Raw genomic sequence first — 7,838 nt, 5'->3', positions numbered from 1 at the left:
AAAACTAACTTCATATAGGCTTTAAAGCACAACTAAACCCTGGGGATACTCACCTGTCACTGATCTATCACAGATGCCACCTTCTTCTCTCTTCTTTTTTTTCAGTATGCCGATCTTTGGTCATCTTGATTGGCATGGTAACACCCTCGAGTTCATTCAGCCTCTTGCAAGGGAAGCTGGGATTGCTGGGTATCCCAGGCATTAAATGCTGATCTGTGCATGCACCGTAAAATAAAAACTGAACTCTGTAAGCTCTGTTGATGGAAAGGCAAAACAGAGGGAAGAGGACTAGTCATTAGTATTGCCTGTGGTTGCCATAATGTGCAGCCATCTTGGTAGAGGCAAGGCTTTGCTTCCTCATGTCACAGCCACCAGCAAGGAGAACAGTGATCAGTAACATTTTTAAAATTTCTCCTTAACATAACAAATCCTGACTTTTTAGGGTCAGCTTCAGATTTCGGTTGCCTATTGTGCCTGAATTTTCTGACAGCTTTTCTGATTTTGCTTAATGTGTTTAAATCTAAATCAGGTGAAAAAAAAAGTATAGACGTGAATCCATCCAGAATGTATGAAAACAGTTCTTTAGATCATTTTAAAATGTAGCAATTTTTTAGCAATTTGCCTTAAGAGAAGCAAAAGGGATTAAAATAAATGTACTCTCATATTTCACATAGTTTTCTATAAAAGACTGACACCAGGAATTGTAGTCTTCATAGAGCAGGTACTGTATATCCACATAATCGGGAGATTTCCAATTATCACAGGAAATAGTATCCCTCGGATCCCCAGGGTGCAGCTTCTGAGCTGACATCCAGATGATAATTAGAAAAAGACGATGGATGGTGAGTGGTTATTGATCACCACACCGGCGCCTGAAGTAGAGAAATCCAACATGATCTCTAAATTACTGGTTTGTACAGTCTCAATTACTGATAAGAATGAGTCTGCCTTTTGTATTGGGTTTTTGTTCACACTGTATAGTAACAGGCCTCCCCTGACATTCCACATACAATATAACACATACAATTATTACATAAGGTATTTCCCTGGCCAGGACAAAGGATGAAAGAGGATTACACGACAGTGCAGGACCCAATTGAGGAAAGAGGGATGGGGCCTCTGTGAAAGTAAAGGTAAGTTTGATTTTTTTTTATTAAGTTTAGTTCCACTTTTCTGATGGCAACATTAAGGTGACTTGTATGGGAACATGTCATTTTTTCTAGAAAACTAAAACACATAATCAACAAGGCAGCCCATCAGAGTTTTAAGTTCAGCAACCCAGATTTCTGTAACCAGAGATCAGAAAAAACATTGATTGTCTTTTTTGTATATTTTTCTCTCTAGATTCTCTTACATTGTATATCACTAAACCCCCTCCAGGGGGGGCCAGATAACAACTTTTTACAATGGCAGAAAATTTGATTTGTGGCTTAAAATGTGAATTTCTTCTCAAAATATTTCATAAACATTCCATATAAAACACACTGACACCTAAACATCATTAAACAAGTGTACAAAAAGCTCTCCGGTTGAGCTAAACTATGGAAATGTCTGTACTTTTGGTTTTTCTTCATCGTTATGGCTTTATGTTTACTTTGATTGAGATAAATCTTCAGTCTAGATTTACGCTTGACTATAAGGATTTACAGGGAACACTTCCTGCAGAATAGGTTTAGTGGATTTTTTTTAATTTGTGTAGTAAGTGAATACTTATTCTGAGTTGATTTCTCGGGCCCTCAGCCCTGATTTCTCGGGCCCTAGGGCAGGCATGTTCAAAGTCCGGCCCGGGGGCCAATTGCTGCCCATGTTTAGATTTTCACTGTCCCGCAGCCTCTGTCATAAATCAATAATATGCGACCAGGCAGCACTGTTGACCACAGTATAAAATACATGCGTACAAAAAAAGCTATTTTATATTTAATTAGAGTTAATCAACCACCTTGCAATTATTGGCCCACTACTCGGCGGGCATAATCGGCAGGATGGGAGTCCCAATGTGTGCACAGGGAATCCTCTACATCATTATAGTAAGCGTGTGCTGTGCGGGACCCGCATGGACCACACCCACTCTGATTCTGCACGGAGCCCGCACTGACACCGGACTCCGGGTAGAGGGAATCCCTCAAGTCACCCTGGTAGGCATATGCTGTGCGGGACCCGCACAGACCACGCCTACACTAACCCTGCGTGTGTGCTGAATGATCCGCCCCCACACATTTTCACCTCACCAAATCTGGCCCTCTTTGCAAAAAAGAGCATTTAGTGGTCTGCAAGCTCCAAAATGTTGGGGACCACGGATATGGAGGAGAGGTGGCTGGTCAAATGCTGAATGAACAACTCACCATGTGTATATCATTCCTATAGACTGGTATGGGTGAATGTTTTCCTGGATGCAGATGAGGGTTTATCATTTGTTAAACAGGCATGAGAATGTTTACTTGGCTACTTCTATAAAATAAAAGAAAGCCCTGCCCAGATTCTAAACTCTCATAATAACCTGCCACATTTCCAGGCTGAGCCCTTTTCTAGGTAAACTTCTTGCATTCATGTTTAAAAGTTTCAGCTTTGCAAAAAACATGCTTTTTTAATTGATGCCTGGTACAAGGGTACCCTTTTTTTTTTTTACTGATGGCGTCCCTGGACAAGCAGTTTCATCATGCCCTCTCCCTCACTGTCCACAACCCAGCCCTTTCACCCATTAGCTGCCTGGAATGTCACTTCAAGAAGTGCCACCTGTGGCTGATAGCTCTGCGGTTTGCATGAAGAGATGGGACATATGGGAAGTCTTTACTTCTGCTGCTGATGGTAAACATAAGTAGGCAGAAGGTAAAACAGCACTTTTTTGAGGATGGGAAAGGGAAGCTGGGGATGTAAAAGCTGCACAAAAATCTATAAATATATATATATATATATGTAGATTTACTATAATATATATATATATATATATATATATATATATATATATATATATATATATATAGTGCAGACAATCGCCATTCCCTACATTGCATGGAATGAGTTCTGCCCAAAGTTCCACTTTTACAGCCTTGGCCTCAGAATGACCTCCCTGGGACAGCTTGGTGCATTAATCCCCTGAGTGACAACCACTATGAACCAGCACAGGAACTGCAGGAAGAAATTGTAAGATCAAATAGGAACACAGCCTGCCTGTAAAGTCTTCTTTTGGACATCAGTGTACCCTCTGTATATCTGTATTAAGTTAAAAATCTTATTGAATGCATTTTCAAATGCAAGCAGTGTAAGTATCTCCAACTGACCTCATGCATTTTACAATACATTCTGTACAGCAAAGCTCAGAAAAAAGCAGGGGAAGCAGAAGAATGGACCACTCTGATCTCTTGTGGTATGTCTTACCCCCTTCTACTTTGATCTATTCCGGTATATTTTTCTCCCTTCTGCTTTAAACCCCTCTGGTGCTTAAACACAAGAAGACTGATAACATTATAAAGATCAGTGCCCGAAAGGGCTATGGGGCACAGCTGTGTGAATCTCAGGGTTGGCATGACAGAAATACAAATCCATCCACAGTTCTCATGTATGCTTTATCTTTGTTATAAGCTAAAGCAATTCCTCTCCAACCTCCACCAAAGCAGACCCTCCCTCGGTTAGACTGCATTAAAACTTCAGGTGCTGTGCACAGGATGATAGGATTTAAGCGAAGGTATACCTTTTCACATACAGCTCACTACTGAATGTGTTAATAACCTGAATTTAGAAATTTTTATAAATACATGGTAAATTTGGTGAATCTTATATTTGTGAGCTACCTAAATATGTGAAAAGAATAGATTTGTCCCATCTGCAAAGAATTTGGTAATTTGTGAACCAATCACAGTCCACGGTCCTGCATAATTCTCTGCAGGTAAATTTACCTTGTCAAAAAAATGCAATTATTAGGTGAAGGTCAGATTCACATTCATTGTAATAACCCTTTTCCCTCCAGCTATCAACTCACCAGCTGTTGTGTCTGGGAAAGACTAAGGTCAATTTGGAAGCCAGTTAACCTAACTGCATAGTTTTGGAAGGAAACCCAAACAAACATGGGAGAACCTGCAAACTCCATACAGATAGAGTCCTGGTCAAGGATTTGAACCTGGGACCTAGTACTGCAAAGGCCAGAGTGCTAACCACCATGCTGCCTGTATGGAATAATATTTTACCTGTGCTGTGTCATAGTAGTTAAAAAAAACTGACACAATGTAAACAGATTTCTCCCATGCAGATAAAATAGATACAATGTATATGGTAACTGTGTTCGGTCCATTCAAAGTTTTGCAGCTGTCACACAGTACACCCTATTTCATGGACAGGAGACCCATTTTTTTGCTAACCTTGCTTGTGTCTTGTGCTTCTTCAAAACAGTTTGCACAGCACATCATTAAACCCCATTCTGCTTTGAGATCCTTGCCTGGGAGAGATTATGCTGATGTAATATACCTACCTTGTGTCTTGTTGCTGTGCTTAGTATTGCCATGGTGTATGACCTGTGACATGCAGGTCCAACCTCACCTTGGCAGCAGAGTTTGGCTGTTCCTCGCCCATTTTTAGGCCTCCTACACAGCTGGTAATGAGTTACAACCTACATATGAAAATAATGATCATTAGCACTTATCTGGTATAATCACAGACTTGACTATGACCATACAAAATCCCAGAGTTTGTTCAAGTGTACCAAGAAGAACTAATTCTGGGTGGTCACACGAAATATTGATTTATTTTGGATTTTTCTTTTTCTAGTTTGTAATTGGATAAGAATAAACAATATGCATTTATACTTGTAAAATATATCTTACAATCCAGCTTTTTTTACACCATGCACACTTTTTGCACAGTCATATATAGTTATCATTGTGACTTCAGTTGGGCTTTAAACAGACCTATCATCACATTTTTTACTTTATATGTGATATATAGTGATATAGAAGTCTGCACCTGGATGATGAAGGAAGACAGGATAGTGCAGGACCAACTCAACTGGGATCATGGAGGGATTGATGGCTTTCCACCTGTAAATGTAAATGTATTTTCTTTTTAGTCATAGTTCCACTTTAAGCATTTCTACATTTTTAGAATGAGACTTAGCATATGGGCTATTTCTTTATTCCACAATAAAAATAGTAGGCCAAAAGCCACAAAAGACCCAAAAAAATAAATGGCAAGAACATTCCTGCATTATTTAATAACTCTGTAATTTAATCCAAAATTTAAGCGTGCAAAAGGTCAGTTCATTAGAATAATTTTGCATTGAGATGCATGTGAAGAGTACCGTTCAGGTCCGGTGATGTGAAGCCTGCCTCTAGAAATTAAATTAACCTTTTCAGATGTTTAATTAGAGGCCGGATCCTCCAGAAATCATCAGCACCTCTGACTACAATTTTCAGATTCCGATGATGATTAATTAAACACATCCGCTGCTGCGCAGATCCCAGGATGAGCTGCTTTTAATTAAATGAAAGTGAACTTTGGAATGAAACTAATAGTTCTGTTTCACTAGAGGATGGAGCAGCAATTTGCACATTTCGGCTGTTTTTTGACTATTTCCAGTCTCAGACTGTCATGCTAAACCTGTGAAATGCTAATTTTATTTTTGCTTAGTGGCGGCAGCACATGACTTTAAAGTCCAACTCCAGAGTTCAGTGGGATTGCTGATGATATGTAGCAGTCATGGTAACTCTTCATTAAAGTGTAGCTAAAATTGAGAGAACAAGATGTAATATATTACACCTTGCCAGTCCTTATATATGCTGGCTGAATTCAGTTTCTTTTGTAAGGTATTTAAGTTTTTTTTATCTTTACCTGGTGATCCTGCCATTAACACACTTCCTGCCCGAGAGGGGAAACGCTCACTCTCCATATTGTAGCTAAGGAGAGGAAGTTTTGTCAACCAAGGACAGACTTTTAATTGCACTGATTTACTTTTTAAACTTGACAGACTTCTTGGCAAGCAGGTTGAGCAGGCTTTCCACAATTTTTCTGGCTCGGATTTTGGCCACTCCAATGAGTGGTGGTAAATATCCCAGTGTGTCATATGGATCTGGGGTGGTGGGGGGTGATAGTGGGCGATGAGTGATGATAGGCAGGAGGTTAGGTGGGGGAATAAAGTAGAAAAGAAAGGGTGGGGAAAAGCAGAAGGAGGCAGAGGTGGTACCAGAGGGGATTAAGAAGATAGGAACTACCTAAAAGGGATTAGAATAGAAGGTTGCAGGAAGTGTCCAGGGAATATGATTGGAAGGATGCATAAGGTTCGGGAGCAGGAGTAGAAAAGATTAGGGATTAGAGAAGAAGGAGTCTGGTGGTACCAGAAAGGATTAGAGTAGAAGGGGGCATGAAGTACTAGGAGGAATAAAAGTAGAAAGAGGCTGGGGGTACCAGAAGAGATCAGAGTAGAAGGGGGCAGGATGTACCAGAAGGGATCAGGGTAGAAAGGAGAAAAAACAAACCAGCATGTATCGTAGTAAAAGGTAGGGGGGGGGGGGGGGAGCAGAGGAGATTTGAGTATAAGGAGACCAGTGGTATCAGAAGTAATTAAAGTGGAAGGGGGCAAGAGATACCAGAAGGGATAAGAGTAGAAGGGGACAGGAGGTACCAGGAGGGGTTGAAACAGAGGTGGGCAAACTTTTTTGACTCAGGGGCCACAACCTGAAAAAAAATTTGCCAGAGGGTCGATGGTAAAGTGGGTGGGGTTATGCCATCATGACGCCCCTGAATGTGTTGTCATAATGGCATAACCCTGACCACTCTCCCATTGCAGATGTGAGCCTGTGATGGGAGAGTGGGTGGGTTGTGTGCAGGGACACAGCCCACCCACTCTCCCATCGCAGGCTCAGACCTGGGGGACTTGTTCCACAGCTCTGTCTGCTGCGCCTCCCAGTGGGGTGGCACCGGTCAGAGCCGCAGAACACCCAAAGGGCCAGGGAAACATCCCCATTGGGCCATATACGACCCGCGGGCCATAGTTTGCCCATGCCTGGGTTAGAGTATAGGGAGGTTGGAGGTACCAGAAGAGATCAAAGTACAAGGAATTCGAGTATAAGGAGACCAGTGGTAGCAGAAGTAATTAGAGTAGAAGGGAGCAGGACATACTAGAAGGTATAAGAGTAGAAGGGGGCAGGAGGTACCAGAAGACATCAGAGTAGAAGAGGTAAAGATGTACCAGAAGAGATTAGAGTAGAATAAGGCTGAAGGCACCAGGTGGACAAGCGTAGAAGGAGGTAATACATAACATCAGGATAGAGGGGGCCAGGAGTACCTAAAGGGAATGGAGTAGAAAAGGGCAGGAGGTACCAGGAGGGATAAGGGTAGAAGGGGAAGGAGGTACCAAAAGGCATTAAAGCAGAAGGGGGCAAGGTATACCAGAAGGGATCAGAATAGAAGGGGTCAGGGTAGAAAGGAGCAGGAGGTACCTGGTGGGACAAGCGTAAATGGGGAAGGCAGTATCAAGGGGATGAAGTTGGGACAGTTTTATAAAAATTGGCAGATAAAACAGGAAACATGCATGAATTTCAAATATATACTTTATGGTTTCTAAAGAATTCTACTTTAATAAGTAAATCTTCAATCTTCTAGAATGAAGACAAGGTAGTAAATTCTTAGTGATGGCGGAGGGTAAGAAAAGAATATGATCTTTCTCACATGGTGGCTGTGCAGCATAAGCAAAATATTATAATAGGAAAAGGTGTATGTGATAGAGAGGAGGTGAGAGCTGCTGCAAATGTTTTTAACAGCTTCAAGAAGTGGGATTTGCGCACATAATAATTTTGTGGAAAGAATCTTGCAGGTGCTCCACAGAATGATGACAGCAGAAGAGCAAAGTTAGA

The sequence above is a fragment of the Pyxicephalus adspersus genome, chromosome 7, assembly GCF_032062135.1.
Source record: "Pyxicephalus adspersus chromosome 7, UCB_Pads_2.0, whole genome shotgun sequence".
Lineage (NCBI taxonomy): Eukaryota > Metazoa > Chordata > Amphibia > Anura > Pyxicephalidae > Pyxicephalus > Pyxicephalus adspersus.
Note: the sequence above shows the minus strand (reverse complement) of the source record.